The sequence below is a fragment of the Cnephaeus nilssonii genome (assembly GCF_951640355.1).
Source record: "Cnephaeus nilssonii genome assembly, chromosome: 10".
Taxonomy (NCBI): domain Eukaryota; kingdom Metazoa; phylum Chordata; class Mammalia; order Chiroptera; family Vespertilionidae; genus Cnephaeus; species Cnephaeus nilssonii.
Window position 1 is genome coordinate 63,771,971 of NC_137081.1, and position 23,892 is coordinate 63,795,862.

The 23,892-nt window shown below is 41.5% G+C and overlaps 1 protein-coding gene across 2 annotated transcripts in view; it reads right to left on the reverse strand.

The window, feature by feature from the left end:
- Positions 1 to 23,892, reverse strand: part of LYPD6B (LY6/PLAUR domain containing 6B) — a 167,903-nt gene that overhangs the window by 77,226 nt on the left and 66,785 nt on the right. The window contains exon 1 of one of the 2 annotated variants that reach the window (XM_079783250.1): positions 12,159 to 12,258. The exons of the other annotated variant lie outside the window; for it this stretch is intronic. The gene's annotated coding sequence lies outside the window, so the exon portion shown is untranslated. Of the gene's footprint in view, positions 1 to 12,158; positions 12,259 to 23,892 lie in introns of those variants that run through there. 2 annotated transcript variants of the gene reach the window in all.

Sequence of the window (23,892 nt, forward strand, 5' to 3'; positions counted from 1 at the left end):
TGAATCTTCTTTCCCTCAACAACTACATCTTTGTACTTCATAGCACTCTTCCCTCTTCACAAAAGAAGCTGGTTCAAAAGACTTTTTAATTAAGCAGATATCCATGAGCTTATTCTTGCCTGTATTCTTAAATCTACACTTGTTTCCACGAATAGTTCTTTTTTCCTAAAGTCCTCACATGTCAGCAAGGACAAATTTTTCTGCAGAATGTGGAGGACCCACACCTAGTAGGGCATGCTGGAATCCTACAAGTAAACTGACTGCAGCATCCTCACAATTTGTTTTCTATTAGATGTTTTCCATTAATTCACTCTTCACTTAATGCCTCAGCCTGCAAGCACAATAAAATCTTTCAGTACAGTATCTATTAGCTGCAATCATGAAAATAAAATCCACTGGCATAAATGTGCTGTCTCATGGGCCCATTGCCACCTGGGAAGGTGAAGTTGTAGCAGAGAACCCGCTAAGATGCGGACGAAGACCCAGACCCTCCAGGAGCTGGGGTTGCCTCCAGCCATGACGCTATGAAAAGCACATTCTTTCATTTAGTCCAAGTAAGAGTAGCTCATGAAGTATTGCAAATAACATTTCTTAAAACTCACTGTCTTGATATTGTGATTCATCAGATGCTTTCAAGAACTTAACACCAAGAAAAACATGTATCTGGAATAATACTGTTTAATCTTATATGCATATGAAAATGGTATAATCAATGTATTTTTCTTCTTGCTTGGTTAACAGGAAGTTCAGAACCAGATGTAAATCTTAAACTCATTCATTCATTCATTCATGTATTTAATAAACACAGATGGAGCCCCTATTACATGTCAGCCACCATGCAAAGTGCTGGTGATTCTGAGCTCAGGGACACAGAGTCAGCTTTCCAAAAAGCCCTGGGCAGACTATGAATTTACAAGTGGCCATTACTATGACTGAGATACATAGGATACCCTGAGCACTCAGAAGAGTATCTCACCCAGCCTGGGCAGGGGGAGGGGAGGGAGGTGGTGGGCGATGGCAGGGAGAATCAAGGATTCCCCTAAAAATAATACAGGGTATAACAAAAACATGTATACACTCTTTAACAGCTGATAGCTCAAGTGATGTTTCTTTTCAGCCAGGCTAAGCTTTGAACAAAGGAAATTCGTCTTAAAATGCTATTGGAAGTTTGAAAATGCAGTTGAAGTACAAACACTGCCTTTATAATTATTCAAAGTGTGTATACATTTTGGGGGGACACAGGGTGATAACTCAATTTTCTCTCCTTTTCAGGTTTAACTGATTTGAAACAATGGGTGAAGCCAGACTGAGATTTGAACAAAGAAAAATTTATCCACTAGACTTTTTTGTGGGGGCCCATAAAAGATAAAGTTTACAGTATAAAACTTGCAACAGTTGATGAATTGAGGGCACACAAACACCAAACCAAATGACTCCTGATGTTTGTGATTCCATTGCTTTGTGTTATCAGCAGTGCCTGGACCAGAACAGTCATCAGTTTGAAAACAGGCATTGAAAAAAAAATTATTCATTTCTGTAGATTCTTTTTAAATTTTGAAAATGAACTGTATGTTAGTAAACACTGACTTTGTAATCATTCAAAGTGTGTCTAAATTTTTGGCGGGGACACCCTATATATCAGTTGTGGTTTTTGGTAAATTATCTATCATTTGATTTCTGATGTTTCTGGTTCTTTCTGTAAAATTATTTCAAACTTCCTTAGAAGTAGCTGGGGAAAATACATATTTATTTATTCATACATATGCATATTTAAATATACACACAAAACTTCCTAAACAATATCCTTTTAACCTAAAGGAATCCTCAAACTTTATAAAATACAGCTTACAATGGGGTATTACAAGGGACCCTATGAAAATCAGACATAACTAGAAGTAATCTGCTTTGAAGAGTTGAACCTTGCCATGAATATTTTCCAGGATTCCAAAATAACTTTGGTTTTAAAATATTAAGGCATCCTCTTATTAATTTAGCACAGTCTTAACCTTTTCTGCTTCACTCCTGCTTATTCCAGCATGCCAAACCCGAAGACCTTGACCCAGAGCTCTGGACTGGTAGACAGTGACTGACAACACAGATTAACGACATAATTTCTTGATGGATCTTGGCTTACTTCCAGATTTGGCTAATTCAAAGCCAGTGCATTCCTCTGCCTCCTCCTATACCTACATTTCCCTCCACCACATCATATACTGTGAGAGAATGGGGTTGCTGGCAACATTTCAAGTTATATCATTGATTTGAATCTATCCCCAAGCAAACCGGCTTTTATTTCAGAAGAACACTCTAGCGATCTGAATTGCAGGGGCAGTAAAACAATTCTACATTTATGTAGCATTCCCATCCCCTAAGGAATAGTGTTATATGCCTACAAATACTTTAGGAGCAAGAATGAGTTTGGTGGGTTAGAGTCTTTTCTGTGGCTTTCTGAAAAAAAAATCAGAATTCCCTGCAGTAGAAATATGATGAACTTGACGCTTAATAACAACAACAACTGCTATAATAAAGGACATTGTATGCATAATTCTCATTTAATAGTAACTACTTCAAAACCCCTATGGAAAAAACAATCATATTCAGCTTATAAATCAGAATCAGCAAGCGTGTGCCTTTCAGGGAAGCATGCAGGGAGGAGTGGACTCCATTCTCACGGTACCTCCGCCGAGATCTTTCTCCAGCTGACATCCACATGGCCTCCTCCTCCCCGCCCTTTCTTCAGCTCTCAACTCCTGTCAGAAAGGCCTTTCCTCATGACACTTCTCTAAAATAGGCCCCCAGCTTTCCTTAGCCCCCTCTTTTGCTTTTTTGCTTTTCTTTGGTTCTTTCATAATTTTGTTCTTTGGTCCTTCCTTTCTTCTTTTTCTTCCTTCTTTCCTTCCTTCCTTCCTTCTTTCCTTCCTTCCTTCCTTCCTCCCTTCCTTCCTTCTTTCCCTCCCTTCCTTCCTCCCTTCCTTCCTTCTTTCCTTCCTTCCTTCCTCCCTTCCTTCCTTCTTTCCCTTCCTTCCTTCCTTCCTTTCTTCTTTCCCTTCCTTCCTTCCTTCCTTCCTTCCTTCCTTCCTTCCTTCCTTCCTTCCTTCCTTCTTTCCTTCCTTTCTTCCTTCCTTCCTTCTTTCCCTCCCTTCCTTCCTCCCTTCCTTCCTTCTTTCCTTCCTTCCTTCCTCCCTTCCTTCCTTCCTTCCTTTCTTCCTTCCTTCCTTCTTTCTTTCCTTCCTTCCTTCCTCCCTCCCTTCCTTCCTTCCTTCCTTCTTTCCTTCCTTCTTTCCTTCCTTCTTTCCTTCCTTTCTTCCTTCCTTCCTTCTTTCCCTCCCTTCCTTCCTCCCTTCCTTCCTTCCTTCCTTCCTTCCTTCCTTCCTTCCTTCCTTCCTCCCTCCCTCCCTCCCTCCCTTCCTTCCTTCCTTATCACTACAGAAACATATTTGTTCATTTGTTTTCCCTCTTCCCTCAATATAATTAATATATGCCCTAGAGATCAGGGGCTGTGCTTTGCTCATTACTGTATTTCCAACATCTGCACCAAATAGGCATTTAATAAATATTTGCTGGATTAATGTGTGTGTTTTTCTATTTTACTCTTTTAGCTCACTCACATTCCATCCGTGCATCCCTACCCAAAAAAAGTCCAAGTTGATTGGAGCAAATGCCCCCAGTTCTGTTTGTCGTGCAGCGATACATCTAGAACTACACCACAGGGCCCAACAACGGAATGCATTTTGACTCAGGGGCTCTGACATTCTTGGGACCTGCCTACTCTGCATGGTTCCCCAAAATGTTCCCTGATCAAGCAGAATATCTGGTTACACCCTTGAAATAAAACAGATTTACACTGGCTCTACTCACTGACTTTCCAGCAGCTAAAGTTAAGCGTGGGGGGTAGGAGGGAGGTATTCAGGCCAGTGACCATCAATACTGCACACTCATGAGCCTCATTAACTTGACCATGCTGCCCCAGGTCACCAAGGCTACTTCGCACTTCAGAATCTCTGCAGCCAAAAACATCAACCTTCCTGAATATGCGTCTGTAAGACCCTTTAAGTCTTAAGTTTAGCTAAAGAGGAAACAATCCAGGTAGGCGAAGACATGAGAGGCCGTGAGTCACTTAAATCACAGGAGATCTAGAACCCAGTAAAACAAGAACCATAAAATACAACTAAAGAAGCAACAATGTGTCTGACTCATCACTGCTCTTGGTTCTGTCATTACAAGGGAACATACTCTAGAAAAAAACTTTAAGAATGGACAAATTAAATAAAAGCATCAGGCCACAGAAGCTAAGGGACTTTGAGCGAACCTTAATTCCAAGTTTCAGAATTCTGTCTTGACATTTGCAACCAAAGTGTTCTATGAAACTGCCTGCCAAGGAGCAAAGAAGCAGAGCCTAGCAAGTCTTTCAACAAGCTGCTGAGAGCTGAAGGCTGATTGAATGGGGCAGGACCCAGGGCAGTTAACAAACTAGACTACTGTACATCTGTAAGATGGAAATAAGGTGCCCTCGTCATTATCAGTTACTCTCCTCACTAAATAGCTCTAAAAGAGCCTTTCTCCTTGTTGTGTAGCTGCCAATGAGTTCATGTCTATCTGCAGGGGGGGCGGGGGAATGAGGCTGCCAGAATGTGGGGCTTTGCCCGGTACTTACGGGAGCTGCCACAGATGAAGAAATTTGAGCTACACCTGACCCGTCCTCTGGAGAAAAAAAATAAATCCTTGGAATCATGTTCTATTGGTTATTAACCTATATGCCTTTTCTAAGGTCCTTTCCTCTTGCCCAGTGGAAATCAAATCATGATACATGGAAGATGGACCCATTTCCACAGCAGCCTTTTGAGTGTGATTCTGTAGCAGGCAGCCTGCACTCCATCTAGAATGCTTCTATTTGCTGCACACAGAAGTCTGGCTCAGCCTCGAAAAGATGAGTTTTCAAGATTGCAGAAAGATGAACTCCATTCTAGGCAAGCCTCTTCTTTTTGGTGTAATGAGTCAAACCCTTGTCTGCCCTGTTTATTTTATTCTATGCAACATAGCTCTGACTTGCCTTTGATTCCAATTCTAGAAAAGGCAACATTAATGTATGAGAAGGACCCACGATGCCCAGCTTTGATCAGCCACTAACTGTATAGCGTTGGGCACATCACTTCCCCTCACTTGGTCTTGGTTTCCCCATCGATAAAGCTCTAAGATGAGACTAAAACGAAATATGTCTACTCTTAGAGTCTCTGGTTCTGTGGATTTTTCTGAGATGTATCTCTCTTTGAAAGAAGTATTTTCACCATCAGTTCTTTCTGACCTATCACTCTGTTTTTAGCTCTTATTTGTTGCTGGTCAGGTGCCTTTGCCCTCTGCTGGAGAATTTTCTGTGAGCCTCTTCAAATCCCATAGGAGACTGACCTCAGCTTCAGGGTTGCCCAGAGCCCTGACAACTCTCCCATCCATTCACCATCCGATGGGGAGGAGAGAAGTGGCCGACTGGCCACCCAGGCCCACACACATCCTTTCTAACTCTTGGCTTATACACTCTCATGCAGGAGCCTTGCGGCCCTGAAGGCGTGAGTGGCTATATCACCTTCCCAACATGCTTCTCTCTTCTTTCCCTTTCCTTTATACTTCTTATACTTTCTCACTCTTTTTATTTTCTCTCCTTTCTCATCTCTTCTCAGCTGGTCCAGTCAGCACACTAAGGGTGTTATTTAGACCCACCGGTAACCCACAGGAAAATAAAACTGAATAAGAAACTGCTGCTTATCTGCAGTGAACAGAACAGAAGATTAGGACGGAGAGCTAAGTGAAGCACACTCCTGCTGACAGCGTTAAGAAAGCTGCAACGTAAAACCACGTGAGCTGAAATGCATGCACAATCGCAAATGAAGATCAATAACTATCCTATTCTCAAAACATTCTAAGATACAGTTTTGTGTCCAAAGGTCTTTCATAAGATGTCAATATGATTAGGGGAGGATCCAGAAGCCACAGGATTTAACCAATGTGTGAACAGCATAATCCCCGAGATTAATGAAACTCCAGATCACAACCGTTGAATACATTTTTGCTAAGCATGAGTAGCTCGTGCGGTGAGGATTTGTAGTTCAATAAAAATATCTTCTCTCCATCCACTTGTGAACATAATACACTCAACATCCGTGCGATTAACAGAAGCAGCCTCGTCCAGGAGTGCTGCCAACAGCAGGCAGAGGGGCGGCAAATCTAAACACATGAGCATGGGAAGGTATCATTACGACGGATGCTGTAGACATTTGGGATCAAAGGCTCTTACAGTAAGTAGGAGGTTTTAGGCAGGGGACAAGTCTGAAAGCGGTCCTTAGGCACAACAGCCTTTCCCAGGCACAAACCAGGTGCAGCAGGGAAGACGCGGACTTCAGACGGTGTCCTCCTGTCCCCCGCTAGAAAGAGCTGCTGGGATGTAGGTGGAGCAGATGTAGACTTTCAGAAGCAGCAGGAATAGTGTCACCGCTCCCCTCCCCAGCTCCGGAGAGTCACTAATCCGGCCCGGCTGCAATTCAGTGGCACGAGGCCTACCTTCCTCTTTCAGAAGCAAAAATCTTTTTTTTTTCTTTTTTTTAAACAAGCACCATGAACTTTCCCTCCAGGTGTAAAACAGAATTTTCCAGGTCCCTAAGATGGATGGCTACCTTTTGTCCCTCCTGGATTAATCACTCCATGGATGTGTGCCTAAATAAAGACTCATTATAAAGTAGCTACAGACCGCGAGCCAAACCACTCTGATGTTCAAATTAACAGAGTTGACTTTCCCCCCTGCTCTTCCCCTTCGAAAGCCATTTAAAGGTTTTTTTCTTTTCCCCTAGAACAATATGAATGCAATACATCTGGAAATTTGCCATTCTCACCTCAGCACATGTGTTTTTTTTGTGTTTTTTTTTTATTGATTTTAGAGAGAGGGGGTGAGAAATATCCATGTGAGAGAGAAACATAGATTGGCTGCCTCCTGTATGCACCCTGACCGGGGATCGAACCTACAACCTGGGTATGTGCCCTGACCAGCAATCGAATCCGTGACTGGGATGATGCCCAACCAACCGAGCCACAGCAGCCAGAGCTTGGAAATGTGCCACTTCTGCAGCAGGGGCTGGAGAACTGATCAACAGCATGGCACAAACTATGTCTTCAGCAAGAGTTTCAGGAGTGGCACAAAACTCCTGGCTCTGTCTTTAGATGAACCTAAAGCAGGGCAAGGCAAGGCTTGTCCTAAGATGTGGAGGGAGAAGAGCTGCTGTTCGGAGACCTGCCCAGTAGGCCTCTCAAGGGCACGCAGGGAAGAGGGGGATGCCATCACTATACTTGAACACAAGGTCAACTGCACCCAGGCTCCTGGACTAAAGGTCAGGGCCTGGGATGGAGCAGAAGCAGAAGCCTGGGGAAGTAGGAAGAAAGAAAAAGGCCACTTTTTCTCACACACACACACACACACACACACACACGACAGTATTAAGAAGGACTGGGACCATGGCAAGAGAAAGAGTGAGACAATGTTGTTCAGCCTTTTGTGTTGGCTACCTGTCTATGTGCCTCTCTTCCTCCTCCCCAGATACCCTCAGCCCATTGGCAGGTCCTGCGGTCACATCCATTCAACAGTCAATATTTACAGAGCTCCTACCTTGCACCAGGCATTGAGTTAGAAATGAAGGAGGCAAAGATGAGCTCTGGTAGGTCCCCAGCTCTGGTGATACAAAGCCCCATCAAGAAATCTCGATCAAGTCCACCATGAACCATGTCTATTTCATTATGAGCACCAGCAGCTATGGGTGCTGCCCCCCATGACAGGAAAAGCCTTGTGATTCTAAAAAGTACTTAACACTCCCCACCTCTTAAAAAGGTATATACCAACACGCATAAACTGGAGCTGCATTGCCTTGAATGAAAGATTATCTCCAGTGAAAAAAACAGGAGGAGGACATCCATGAAACTTATTAATAATCTATTAATAACCTCTGTCTGAAAAAGTTAATTATATCCTTCTCAAAGAGAAGGTTTTCACATCATTTGCAAACCAGGGCCCTAAAAGTAGGAAATATATGCAGAGGGCAGCCAGGCCTTGCACTTGTCCACGTTTCTTCAAGCCCCACTTCCAAGAAACATCCTGCATGATATATTTTGTATATTCTCAAGCTTGGAAAATCATTCATGCTCTAAGCAATCTCACATGCTATGACTCTTAGATTTTTTTTTCCTTCTCTTATTAGTATCTTAGAGACGGCTTTTTCAGGACCCTTTTGACTCTTGCCTTGCATGTCCCCATCAGATAACCAGTACTGGTCCTTCTTGTGTTTGAAGGATATCTCCTATATGCTGAGTATTAGGAAGCATTCAATGACCCCAAAATCCCATATACCCTTTGCTATTCACCCACTCAGCATTACATTTCACCCAATCAGGAATTATTCATCATTTTTCATCAGAAAAGAGTTGAGATTCCCCAGGTGAGTTCTCCCTTTCTCTCATTTGTGAGGTTTAAGGCAGGTGGCCTACCTCATTTTCATCAGACTGTCTACTGGTGTGCAATCAAGGGTATGGGAACAGCAGGCAAGGTTTAAAATAGAGAGGTCTCTCAAAAGAACATAAAAGGCAAGGCGATGTGTTCTTCATGAACATATCCATAAGCATCTGGGCCGTGAACAGATACATAACCATCTACAATACATCCTGTTTCCATTTTCTTGATACAAATGGCTCTGTAATTGCCTAAGAAGTTCTGGCTTGTTTTGAAAGGTTATTTTTGAAAAGAGAAAATTTAGGAAATGTTTCACATGCAAAGACCCTCTTGCCACTATTCATCGGGAGCTCTGAGAACCTCACACATTGCTTTCAACAGTCTCCATCCAGATGAGGCAGCAACACTGAAGACAGCCTTGATAAACACCAAATAAAACCCAGCTCTGTCTTCGCTTTCTGTCCGTGTGAGTCTCTCTCCTGTAATTGCAGCAGCTGCTCATCGGCAATGGGAAAGGTGTGGTACCAACGACCAGAACTAGGACAAGGGATCCGTTTTCAGAAAACATCCCTGAAGTCCATGGTTTGGATCTATAACTTGAACCAAATGACCTGCTCTACTAATTAAGACTGGCCTATCAGGAGATTTCAAATGCTATCGGAGGGCACATCCCTAAATGCCATACGCAGATCCCTGTCAAACCATCTGGAAACACGTAATTCAGTTCCAGAGCAGTGTATCACATGGTAGGTGTTTCTAGTTAAAAAAGGAAAATAAGACACAAACCTGACTTTCTAGAAGCAAGGAATGGCAACATCATATCCAAGTATAAAAAGTCATTTGAATAATAGGTTATGTTGTTTTTTTTTAGTTAAGAAATCAGTTAAATGACATATGTTAGTTGAAAATGTATGTTTTAAAGGAATTAAATACCCAAATGTGGGGTCAAGTTTTTTTTTTCTTTGAAAAGAGCCATTAGCCTATGCTGTACTGTATTTTGAAGACACACCTCTGACCAGGGTAATCAGTAAAAAGACCATAAGGAAATATGTGAAATGATGGGTGATTAGGGCACCATTCTACCCATAAGCCAAAAATAGTTCCAAGCTCAGCCTACATACAGGCACAAATTAGGTGTACCTAACTTGTGCCTGAGGCAGGACAAGGAACTGGGGCATCCTCTAAAGGTGTCAGTCAAATTTGCTGCTTCCAGCCCACATTCTGAGAGGCCTTCTTGCTACACTATACAGCATCCTAGATAAATAGAACAAACAAACTCTATAATGCATTTTGAACCAAAAATATTTCAAAGGAGTATATAAACAGAGAAGGAGAGAAAGAAGGAAGAGGGGAAGAAGAGGAGAAGAGAGAGGGAGAAATGGAGGAAGGGAGGGGAAGGGAAGAAATGTAAGATGAAATGAAAAGTGTAAGTGGCTAGAATATACACAAGTCAGGTTGCCTTGGAAGCAGATGCTGCTCTGACCTGCATCAGATCCCTTACCTGGTGCGGGAGGTGAACCTGAGGCTGGTGCGATAAGCTGAGAACCCTGAAAGTTGCTAATGTAGTCCTAGGTCAGGTTGCTAATGTAGCTCCAAGCTCCAGGACACAGCTATTAATGAAAGCCCTTAATATTGCTTTAAATTAAATTTAATCAAGTATAAGCTAAAAAAAAAAAATCCTTAAAACACAAGGAAACAAAAGCAGCATAAATGAGAGTTGCCAGAAACAATAAACAATAGAATTACACCCTCAACTATCAAATATTTAACATTCTCAGATATAGAATACTATATATGAAGTATTTCATGTAATAAACTATAAAGAAAATGGAGACTTTTAAAATAACTGAAAAGATTTACAAATTAGTCTAAGAGGATTTTTAGAAAAAACAACATAAAATCATTGAGATTAAGAACTCAATGGTTAGGTTAGGTCAGATTTACACAGTGGAAGATAGAATCATTCACCTGATAAGAAGTCTGAAAAAAAAGTTGATTAGAATGCAGCAGAGATAAAGTCAAAAACATTAACGTATATTAAGAAGCACAAAGCAGAGAATAAGAAGGTTGAACATAAGTCCAATGTAAGTCATAGAGATATTTGAGACTAGAGGAGAAACAGTATCAAGACACAGTGGCCCAAGTTTTTCTCGAGCTAATGAATAACACCAATCCAAAGATGCAAAAAACACATTATACAGTGAGCAGAACAAATAAAAAGTATTCCACATCTAGATACACTGACGTGATACTATGACAATATTATAAGAGCAGCCACAAAAGAGATCAACAATTAGACTGACAACAGTGACAAGTGAAGTAATCTAATTTGAGGAAGACAGAAATTATCTAATGCTAGGAGAAACTATTAACTAGAACACCCAAATGAAGCTATTTTTAAAAAATGAGTATTAAATAAATACATATTCTTATAAATAAAAATGGATAGAGTTTACTATCAACAGAACTTTACTAAAGAAATGTCTAAAGGATGTAATTTAGAAAAAAAGAAAATAAACCCAAAGGAACATCTGGCATGCAAGAAGTAGTGAGCAAAAATGTTGGTAAATATGTAGGTAACTGCATATAGATATTTTAAACTATTTCTGTAAAATAATAATAAAGTTAATAAATACTAAAACTTGTGGTGGCAGAAGGTCAGAACTAAATATTAGACAACAGTAGCATGTAATTGAAGAGAGGGTAAAAATAGAATTATGATAGGATCCAGCAATTCTTCTGGATATTTATCCAAAGGAAACAAAACCACTAACTCAAAAAGGTAGTTTCTTTCCCATGTTATTGCAGCATTATTTACAATAGCCAAAAAACAAAAGCAACCTAAGTGTCCATCGATGGACAAATGGATAAAGAAAATGTGTGTATGTGTGCATATGTATGTATATACACATACATATACACACAATGGAACATTATTCAGCCATAAAAAGAATAAAATCTTGTCATGGATGGACTCTGTGGGCATTATTCTAAGTGAAATAAGTCAGACAGAGAAAGACAAATACCCTATGATCTCACTAATAGGTGGTATCTAAAAAACCAAGCAAACAAAAAACCAAACTCGTAGATACAGAGAACAGATGGGTGGTTGCCAGAGGTGGGGGTGGATGCTGGGCAAAAAAGAGGTGGGAGAATCAAAAGGTACAAACTTCCAGTTATAAAACAAGTAAGTCATGGAAATGTAAGGTACAGCCTTATGACTAGCATCAATACTGCATTATATATTTAAAAGTTGCTAAGAGGTTAAATCTTAAAAGTTTTCATCACAAGGAAAAATCTTGTAACTATATGTGGAGATGGATGGTAACAAGACTTTACTATGGTGATCATTTCACAATTTAGACAAATATTAAATCATTATGTGGTATACCTGAAACAAATATAGTGTTACATATCTCAATAAGAAAAAAAGAGAGAGAGGATGATTAGAGTTAAAGTACTGGTGCTGTGTGCTTTAGAAAAGGGTTTTGATACTGATTCACTTCACCCTCAGCGGGAGAAAACGTCACCCTGGCCCTAATCCGCCTGGACTATACCACACCTCACCATTTTCCCTCCCACCCTAGACCTGCCCCTCCCCAGCTCTAATCCAGACAAGAAGCAGGGCTTGGGGAGAGATTAGCAAATTTGATGTTTCCTGACAGAATGAGATTCCTACCTGGGCTCCCCGAGGGAGAGTGGCTCCGGGAAAGAGGAGGAGCTCTGAGCAAATCCAAGGCCTGGAGGAAGAGGAAACAGCAGCCAAACTTTCAGTTGTGTCTAGAAAGTAATCTACTTCTCCTAGCTCGCAGGCCAGGCAAGGCTTGGTTTGCGGAGGGCTTTGTTGGGGCTGGGCCTTGTTTGACTTTAGCAAACAGGCTTAGAGCGAGGTGACTGGTGAAGCCACTGCATGGACTGGCAGGTGAGGGTGTGTTGAGTTCCTGGGCTTTGCCAATCGAGAGGTCTGGGGTGGAGGAGAAGTGATGTGAAAGGTTTATGTTTGATTGAGGAAGTCCAATTTCCTCCTGGAATTTTTCTGTTAGAGGCAGTCTGACCTCATCAACCCACATCAACTTGCTTCTTAGGAAAACAAAAGTCACGGCCAAGCCCTTCCTTCTTCAAAGGCTTCCTTTCAACCTCGTTACTGAGCCTAGGTCTTCTTGATTGTTGGGGTTGGCCACCTAGAAAATTACCCAAAGAAGCTTCCAGTGAACTTTTCTTCATCACCTTTCATAACAATGGGGTTGGTATGGGGAGAAGGAGGTGGGAAGGGAGCTGGGGAGGGGCAGGACTGCAAATGGAATCCTAACATATGGAACGCAGGCTCCTTCAAACATAATCCGAAAGCAAACACTAGAAAGGTCTATTGGCAAAGGAGAAACTGCAGGGCACATTTCAGCACCAGTGACAAATTATTTACAATCTATTATTTGGATAAAAGCCCCCTCTGATGAACTCCATTAGAAGAATTAGTCAGCAGTGGCAATGGTTGATAACGGCCCTGTTCCCACCATTTTAGAAGCAATTAGAAATGGTTCTACTCTCAAGAGTTGCTAAGGACAAAAGGTGTTGCCTAGTTGAGAATAACGGACCACTCCAACATGCTCACCTGTTCACAGTATCATATGATCCCTCAGTTACATAATGTGTTTTATAACTGCCGGAAACCAACCAGTTTCACTAAAAGAGAGATGTTGACAGGAAGCCAGGAAGGCTGGTCAACAACCTTAATTGCTCTAACCACTCACCCTTTAGTTGAGACATTGTTAGCTGAAGCAGCCTCCACCTTTGTTTGTCCCATGTAAGTTTCTGTTATTTCCTGCCTAAGGGCTACATGTAAGTTTCTATTATTTCCTGCCTAAGGGCTACATGTAAATTTCTGTTTATCTTGCCTAAAATGTTTTCCCAAAACCTCAATAAAAGGGATGGCAGGGCCAGAGCAGTCAAGTAGTTCTCCCACTAGAGTTGGACTACTGCCTGGCCCCCCCATATCGCCAAATTACATTTCTTCAAGTCTCTTTTCATTTGTGTGCGGCCCTTCTCCAGAACTCGAACCCTGAACCGGAACCCTGGACCACGCGTGACGTGGAAGAGGGATTATTACATATAACCTCTGCCTAAAGAACAGACCCATGCATGTAATATCAAACACACCATAGTTTTCCCAGGGGCATGTAACTACCTTGAGTGTTGACATGAATTACCTGCTATATGCACAGAAAAGACAATATACAATGGGAAAACTGTCATTGACCATTACAAGGAAGTTTTCCCCAACCCCAAAGAGAAATACTAGTGTCTATTGGTATCCCCTAAGAAGTGTTGCATTCAAAATCCACATTATTGGAGGGGTAGCACAGTGAGGGATTAAAAGGAAGAAACATTAATATTTTCGACCAATGAAATTAACACTTCAGAAAATCAGTGAGCAAATATTTATGAGATTTCACCATGCTACTTGGTTCTGGAAGAAAAGGTAGAACCACCCTTGAATTCCATGGGACAGAGTCCTGAACATAATGGAACAAACAAACCAGGGGGGTCCTGCCGGCTGGTACCAGGAGTATTTCCTAAATATGTGCTACTAAGTCATCCAAACCTCATGAATTCTTGGGGTAAATAGTCATATAGTCTTTTTAGAACTAAAAGATATTTTTAAAATTCCTTCCCTTCCTCTCTCCCTCCCTCCTTCCATCTTCCCTCAATCAGTTCACAGAGGCCGAGATTACCAGTCTGGTATTCTTTATTCCACACAGCAATTGTCCACCTTTAATTATACACATGCAGACCTTTCTTTAAGGAAAATGTTCACTCACATTCCCCAGTGTTATCTTTATTGTTTTTAATGTTCCTTAGAAAACACCACTTCAAATACAACATCCTTAGAAGTATTGCCCTTGATCTACACAAACCAAAGCACATGTATAGATAAATGCAACCCAAACTATACATCAAATAGCATTCAAATTAATAACATTAATACAACAAGATAGATGATGTTCTGCTGAAACCACACTGTTGCCCAAATGAGGATATAGGTGGTGCTGGTCGCTGGGTCCTTTTAGGTTGGCATGGACTTCCAGGGTCTCTGCAATGACTGGATTTTCCCACCAGTTCTCCTGCTGAAACTACTGTGACACCTGTCTTCATCAGCTTGCCCTGGAGCATTTGGTCTTTAAATATTGCTTAGGCACCAAATTGATTCTTTCCTAATTTTTCTTAAGCACCCTCTACATTTAAATTGGATTTACTTGACACTAACCTGAACACAAACCAGAATTCAGGTGCAGACATTGAAATCATGTTGAAGTGCTCAGTTACAAGACAGTTATCCAAAGATTCAGTATAAGAGCACATTAAATTTTCATTGTAATCTGGATGAAAGAACATTTTAACATTCGTAGACAAGATTCACAATCCCACGATGTCCACAAATGCTTAGAGGCCCTTAGGTTTTAGTGTGAGAAACTGCCCTGTGGAATGCTGTCTGTGACCGGGTTCTTAATAGACAATCTGCCCTTGGAGTGCCCTTGAAACTAGAAAAATACTTGTATCAAAATCTTGAGGGGTGAGTTTAGGAGCTGGAGGAGATGTGGAACAGCTCCTGTGAGGAATAAAATCAAAGCTGACATGTAGCTGTAAGGACTGCCAAGAAGCAAACACAGGGCCAGCAGACATGGGACTTAGTGCAGAGCACGCTTGCTGAGTCCCCTGCTCTCTCACTGTAACCTGGTTTTCATCATAAAGGATGTGCAATATGGAAGGCCTTTCTCAGAGACTACAGTCCAGATAGATGTGATTCTACAAAATAAGACTGTACTCTGTTGAAACGGGCTTCCCATCATCACGGTGCCAGTCTTTCTGTCATTTGCATCCCCACCCACACCAACCCAAGATCAACTGTCTGTCCTGCTCTGTGCCCCAGGAGGGTGACCCCACAGACCATGTCACCCAGGTTGGGGGGTCAGCTGACTTCTGGTTGGGTCTGACCAATAGAGCACTGGCAGGAGACTGAAGGGAGGGAGGAGGTGTTTCATCCCACTCACCACATGCTTCAGCTCAGCATCCCTGGCGGAGCTGGACCCCTCAGAACCAGACCCAGACCCAGCAGGCACTGCTTCCTCCACTACAGCTCTAAGTGCTCACGAAACATGTTTTCTCCACTTGAACCTCCAGTCTAGGGCTGGCCGTGAACACTCATAAAACACTACTTTCTTCTCTTTCTTCTCAGCCCAGGGCTGGCCATGGCTTTCCACTGTGTGTACCTTGTTTGTTCTCTCACCCTGCACACACTTCTGTGGGAATCCCTTACCTGGATTCTTTTCATTTGAACCACTGGGACTATTACTGATACAACCATCAAACTGATCAGGAAAATCCGTACTATGTGAACTCTTAGGTGCAGATTAGACTCTCAAAAACTAACAATATGAAGAAGAGGAGGAGGAGGTGAAGAAGGGAGAAGGGGGAGGAGAAGGAGAAGGAAGAGGAGGAGGAGGAGGAGGAGGAGGAGGAGGGGGAGAACCACCACCACCACCTATCAGGGAAGCAAACCCATGAAGATAATCATATAAATGACAAAAGTGGCATTGACCCTGCAAGTCCATTAGTGAAATTTTTAGCTTAAAGAAACAACACCGTCCTGGCCCGTTTGCTCAATGGTTAGAGTGTTGGCCTATGGACCTAAAGGTCTCAGGTTCGATTCCAAGTCTAGGGCACATACCTAGGTTGAAGGTTCAATCCCCACCCCAGCTGGGGTGTGTGCAAGAGGCAACCAATTGATGTGTCTCTCATCTCTCATCTCTCTATCTCTCTCTCTCTCCCCCCCACATTTCTGTTTCCTCCCCTCCCTCCCTTCCACTCTCTCTAAAAATTACTGGAAAACATATTCTCAGTGAGAATTTTTTTAAAAACCTTAGGAAATAAAAGCTGTATTTATGAAGAAGTTTATTCCATTATCAGCTATAGCAGAGGAAATTTCAGAAATAATCTAGATGTCCAGTAGTAAGGGAATAATTAAATCAGGACACATCAACTTGCTGGACTTTGATGCTACCATGAAATATTAGAAAGATTTTATAGCAGCAAAAACACATTTCATTATAGTAATAATGGTAAATGAAATGGATATTTGGATAGATATTTGAACATACATTAGAATTTTAATTATCCTACCTAATAAAATGGTAATATGTAAATTACCATCACTCCGCTACGCCCATGATTGGGCCAGCAGAAGGCACAGGGGGTGGGACTCGGGGTGGCCGGGGTAGCCGATTGGGCCAGCGGGACGCTGAGCTCGTGTCGCCAGCAGCGGCGCCATGGCTGTGCTGCGGCACAAAAGGGGCCTCTGGGGCTGCGAGCTCACGTCCAGCCATGGACCATCAAAAGCGGGGGAGCTGGGTGCCTGTCTGCTCCGGCACCAGGCCTTTCGGAAGCCTCCACCAAGCCGGAGGCTTCTGAAAGGCCTGGTACACCAGCGGACAGGCACCCAGCTCCCCTGCGATGGAAAGCGAAAGCGTGTAGGGGACCCTACACGTGCATGATTCAATCATGCACTGGGCCTCTAGTGTAAAAATAAAAATGCATGCACCTAAACATCAGATAAACTTTCAAAAAACTAAATCCCATGTTAGAGGACTCAAATTCTAAGTACATGTTTCTTTTCTAAATTATTTCTAAAAATAAAACAAAGAGCATAATATCCAGAGACCACATGGCTACGGCTAGTGATGGGAGAGGTGCATTCTGGGAGATTAGGGCTCCTCCAGACTTTGCTATACCCCCAATGAATAAGCTGCCCTCAGCAGGACATTTAGCTTTGGTCTCCATTGCTTTCCTCTGCAATAGCATGGGTACTGTCCCTCTCACAAGAATGTGAAGTTAATGAAACCAAAGAGGATTGCGAACTATTTTGTTGCTTTCATATATCTGCCTCATTGTAAATACTGACGGTATATGCTGACTCTAGCATTTTCTTAGATACATTTTGTGGCGTAGTGCTTGCGAGTTCTCTTTCATAGACTGAGCACTTTCATTAGAAAGTGGTAAGATGAACATCGTCATTTGGGGCTTTCATTGGAGGTTTTAAAATATGTTTCATGCTCCTCCTTAAAGAGATCCTATCTAGCAGAGTGATAACAGATTGATGGCCATGACCTTCCTCACATTCCTCTAACTCCTTTTAACATGAAATCAAGGCTCTTGCTGCTGGTGTCTGTGGGCCGGGTGCCAAGGCACTGTAATGAGGGATACATGTCACCTCAAGACCATCATCTGAGTTCACTGTTAAAGTGTTAATGCCACCAACAATCATGTCAAAAGAGGGGAAATCCCAGAGAAAAATGCTTTCCCCAGCCCCAAGGCTTATTTTCTGTAAACAGTAGTTTTCAGAAAGACAATGTCTTCGCATCGAAGACAAATATGACACCATATCGATATTACAACAAAATGCTTTTATAGGCTTTTGTGCTTTCATTTTAAACGGATGATTTGATATCTCCCTACATTATACATTTTAGCAGAGTTTCCTAATCTAAAACATGTATTGGTCTAGAATGTATATTAACTTGAAATATTGCCGTCCCTATTTCATAGCCAAGCGGATGATCATTTTCTTTAATTACACATTAATTCCAATGTATTACCTGGATAGGCACTTTATGTTTTAACAGGGTAAGGATTAATGGGCAGGTATTCGGCTATAATATGACTGAGGAAGAAATACAGGGATTATACATGATTCATTTAATTAGTTCTCTGAGCTGAATAATATTAATCACACTGCCACCTTACATGTATAAAGCACTTTTCATTCGCAAAGTGCTTTTGTATCTGGGAATACATTTTCCTGGGTCTTTTATTTTTGAAAGATCTTTCCAGATAACACACAGCTCTACAGTTCTTCAACTTTCTGATGCCGAAACATTGTATGTGCATATGTTTTCTATCAGCTGGATATGGTCAGAGGTAGCAGAATGACCATGGCCTTTGAAGGCTCAACCACTTACTGCAAGACCTTGGACAAATTACTATGAGCATCAGTTTTGTTCTATTTAAAATGGGGATAGTATTATTTTCCATCAATGGCTACAGAAGTACTAAATCAAATGTAACTTATGAAAAAGGTCAGTTATATATTTGGCACATAGCAGAAGCGTGATAAGTAAAAAGTACTATTATTGGGAGCTATTTTATTCTGTCTTAAACATTTTCCTTGCCCTACATTATTTATATTATTCAAAATATTTGGATTCAGAGAGGTATAGAGGAAGTAGAAAATCAAGAATAACAGTGTTAGCCTCAGAAAGTGTACCAGAGGCACAATATCAAGCAGTCTGTAAAAACTCATCCATCTCTTTCCTACTTGAGTAGCGTGTAAGGGTTACAGTGCTTTGGATAAACCTCAGTACCCATCGGTTAGCATCCTGCATTCTAAGTTTAAAAGTATCTCAAACAATTAATATTCCTTGGTTACTGTGGTCCCTCCACAATAATCCCTAATGATCTCCCCTCCTCATAGCCAAACCCTTGGTATGGCCCTCCCCATCCCCAACACACACATTGAAGCAGGGCTGGTCTGTGATGCAAGCAATAGAGTTAGAAGGAAATAATGATGTGTGACTTCTGAGGCTAAGTCATAAAAGACATGGTAATTTCTGCCTTGGTCTCTCAGATCACTTGCTCTGGGGAAAGCCAAGCCCCATGTCATGGGGATATCCAAGCAGTCCCATGCAGAGGCCTATGTGAAGAGGAACCAACTTGCCACCACATGAGTTACCATAGACATAAATCTTCCAGCCCCAGATGAGCCTTCAGACAAGTGCAGCCCTGGCCATATCTGACTACAACTCATGAGAAACCCTGATCCTCCCAGCCTCAGCCAAGACACATCTCAATTCGTGACCCACAGAAACCATGAGAGACAATAAATAATGTTGGTGCTTTAAGCAACTAAATTTTGGAGTGCTTTGTTACATAGCGATAGATTATTATTTCAGTGACCAGGGTAATCTGGCAAGAATGTGGACTAGAATGACATGACCCCTCACCATATAGCTACATAACCCAAAGGACATATCTAAACAATGACAGATGACCAACATGGCCCTGCTATGCAGAAGAAAGTGGTTTTATATAGGACCACTTTCATATCTTAGCATTATCACATCACCCATTAACTGAGTTCCCAAACCCCCGCTAATTCAAGAAGCCTTTAAAACTGACATATTTGACATATAAAAATGTAAAATGTCTATATGGGAAAACTATAAAGTAAAAAATCTAATGACAAATGAGAAAAATTAGAATAGACAATGTAGAATAAACAGAGTGTTAATGCTCTATATAAAAGAAAACGTATAAATTAAAATCACTCATTGTAAAACAGAAAGCAGGTATGACTGAGAGATTCAAATAAAGGAGGTGCAAACAAAGACTGAGCTCTGGGGCACTCTAGTATTTAACTATCAGGAAGAAGAGGTTTTAGCAAAGGAAACAGAGTGGCCATTCCGGCAGGAGGAAAACTAGAAGATTCTGATGTCTGGGAAGCCAAGGATCAAAAAGTTTTTCAAGAAATAAGGAGTGATAAAATGTGTCAAACCCTCTTTGTGGTTTCAAGTAAGATGAGAATTGAGGGTTGACTACTAGATTTTGCCACATGGAATGACTGGTAACAGTCACATCATCTGATTTCTCTTCCTATCGTCAACAAATGTTTATTGAGTGCCCATTATATTCTAGATACAGTACTTCCTGAACTTAGCTCCTTTTATGTAGCCAGTATGTTATGACTGCCAAAACAGTTGTTCTTTCAGGTTACATTCAAAAGGGCATTAGAGATTCTTGGGAGTAGAGGAATGGAAGGAAAGTCAAAATAATCAGATTTAAATCCATTAGATGTCAAAAAATGACATACCAGTAAATAATTGGTAAATATTAGGAGGTATCTGGGAGACTTCTGACTATTAATTGCAATAAAAATTTTATGACATCTTTGTACCTAGAGCATTCTGGATAGGCTAGGTTATGCTGCCAAAATAAACAACCCCTCAATCTCAGTGATCTGACACAGTATATGTCTATTTCTTGCTGACTAAGCCCATGGCTATCTTCCATGTGTTGTCTCAACATTCCAGACAACTCTAAATGTAGAAACACACCTTCACTATCACCACAGCAAGAGATGCGAGCTCTAAAGGGTCTCACGCCAGCAATTAAAGAATCTGGCCAGAAGTGACTCATGTTCAACCACAATCCTTTTGGCAGAAAGAGTCACATGACCTGCCCAACTGGAAGGGAAGCCAGGAAATCTTCCCATGAAGATGCACACTCTACCACAATCAGGTTCTATTTTTCAAAAGATCTGACATATGTAATCATCCATTTGCCCATAAAACGTCCCAATAAGGTAAGTAGAGAAGTTATTAGAATTTTCACTTACAGATGTAAAAATTGAGACAAAAAAGTTTAAATAACTTATCTAATTAGTGGTAATATCTAATTTAAATCGTGGTAGTAAGAATTGCCTCCCAATTCTATGAGTTCCCCACTCCCACAACACACACACACACACACACACACACACACACACACACACACACACACGTCCATGCTGCCATTAACTTGGGGAAAATTCATTAGGTCTACTGATATTTGTAGTCATTATGGTGTATATAAAATATGCCACAGAGTAGAATACTGCATGATTCCCTAAGTATCTTATACAAAAGAAGGCCCTTTGCAATAGCTGGGATCAATCCCTTCAGACATATTCTGGCAGTGACTGGCTGATGCCTAAAATGAAAGCTAAAAGGGCTTAAAATGGAAGGCTTGGGTTTTCCTCATAACACTTGAGTTTCCTTTCTCTGCATCTGTCACTAAAGATTAGCCCACAGAAAAGCATGTGTGAACCCTCTTCATGTTAAAGATGAACGTTAAGTTTCAACATTCCCTACAGTTCTAATTTACAGACTGCTGACAGCCCAGCTTTAACGAAGGCCAGCCTTACGATACAATTTCCTTCTCTCAGCTATGTGGGGTCTTGATATGGTTTTAGGACAGCAGAGAAGAGCTGTATTGGGGGTTTTCTTTATCAGCAGTTAATTTAGTAGCACAAAATGCTAACATTGTTTTTCTAAAAGAAATATATATCCAAACCTTGGATTCCTAGATCAAAATGAAATATCACTTGGCACTGAGATAAAAGCATGACTTACAATGATAAGACTTTTCTCCAAAGATTGTGTATTCAGAAAGAGTTGAAAGAGCTATTAGCTATAAGCTCTTATTTTTTCTTTCGGCCCTTAAATTCCAAACTGTAATCCTTAATTTAAGAGTTGGTATGTGAGTAAAGTACCAAATAAAAGCCTCAAATGGTATCAAGTCAACAACCCCCTGAAGCTCTTTCAACTGTCCCACCCACAGCTTTACTTCCCTTTACTGGGCTTTGCAAGGGAAAGAGAAAGGGATGAAATTTCCAATGTCGAGATAAATGGCACATACCCAAATCTGACAGCAGCCAACCAACTACTATTCCATCTTGGAAATAGACAAGGATTTTTCAGTGCAAGACTCTATACGTTCTCAATGCCTTCTGTAGCAAAGGCACCTTACATGGTGAAGATAACTCAGTTTCCTGGACAAGTAACCAGGCAGTTTACTTCAGGAAGCCACCTATGTTCACTCTTTGTCCTGGTCAGAAATAGCCCCACCTGGATGGTGTGGAAAAGACTCTCAGATGTGTGTTATAATGGAAGAGCATGAGGAGACATTAATTTTATCCCCAGATCAATCAATTACTAGCTATTCCCATATCTATTAAAGAATAGAGAACATGATAGACTCAAATGGAATGATCCAAATAAAAGCACTCTACATTTGAATAGAGCCTTTTGGTTTGCAACATATTTTACTTAATATTGCTCCCCCTGGCCTATATTAAGAACCCAAACTTATACTGCCCAACCAGCAAGGACAGAAAATTTCACTGTAGAATCTATCTTCCCATCCTGAATGTTGTTTATTTTTCTCAACTTCATCACAGAATTTAAATCTGGTAGTTGACCTTTTAATGTCATTGGCCCATTAGACTAAACCATATTCTCCATCTTACCTAATAATAGACAAACATGTAAATTGACTGTACCTCCGCTACGCCCACAGCCAATCAGAGTGATTATGCAAATTAGAAGGCCAAAGATGGTGGCCACCCAGCTGCTCCAGGCCGGGAGTGTCCAGGCGGGGCAGGACACCTGCTATGAGAGGGAGGGCAGAGGGTGAAGGGATCTACAGGAGCGGAGTGCCGCAGCGAAGACAAGACTGCAGACTCCAGAGTCTGCAGCGAAGATGAAGATGGCAGACTCCGGCTGGAGTCTGCAGCAAAGATGAAGATGGCAGTCTGCAGCGAAGATGGCAGACTCCGGCCTGAATCTGCAGCAAAGATGAAGAAGGCAGACTCTGGCCGGAGCGAAGGCCTGGGTCCCGGGTGCCGGAGGAAAACCGGTGCTGGAAGCCAAGGGAAGGAAGGGCTATTGCACAAATCTCTTCGTACAATGGGCCTCTAGTCCTGATATACAAAGCAAAAACTATCCAAGAGTGTTTCTGAATCCTGTGATAACTTTTTTTTTTTTTAAATATATTTTATTGATTTTTTACAGAGAGGAAGAGAGAGGGATAGAGAGTCAGAAACATCGATGAGAGAGAAACATCGATCAGCTGCCTCTTGCACACCCCCCACTGGGGATGTGCCCGCAACCAAGGTACATGCCCTTGACCGGAATCGAACCTGGGACCCTTGAGTCCGCAGACCGACGCTCTAGCCACTGAGCCAAACCGGTTTCGGCATGTGATAACTTTTAAGAGTTCTACATCCCTTAAGTAGGGGGATCACATAATATATCCTCCAAATTGGGACACTTCTGGAAGGGAAAGGGGGGACTCTTTAAGTACTGACACCAGGAAAACAGTTACAAGAATCACAGGTAGACCTCAAGTTAGGCAGGAGATTCAAGCCTTGAAGGCTGTGTATAAATAAAGTCACCTTTTCATTAGCCTATTTTGCTGATGCATTACATTTTCTCCAGCTGATTTTTCAGATGGCAGGTACCAGCTGAGCTTTCTCCTATACCCCCTCTTCTCTTGTTCAACAAAATAGTCAGTGACCTGGGCAGAAAAACACAAACCACCTGATGTTTCTATTTAAAGGAACTCTTTATTTGTTGGCTCATTGGTTTTAAAAACACAGAAACTATACCAAATGGAAAATGACCTAGAACCAAACACAGCTAACTTTTAAGCAACTATTGTTCCAGTCTGTTTTCAATGTTTCTGACTTTTAATTATAATAGTAATGTATAAATAGGTATGAATATTTTCTCCCTTTAAAACACTGAAAAATTATATGGAATGCGAAT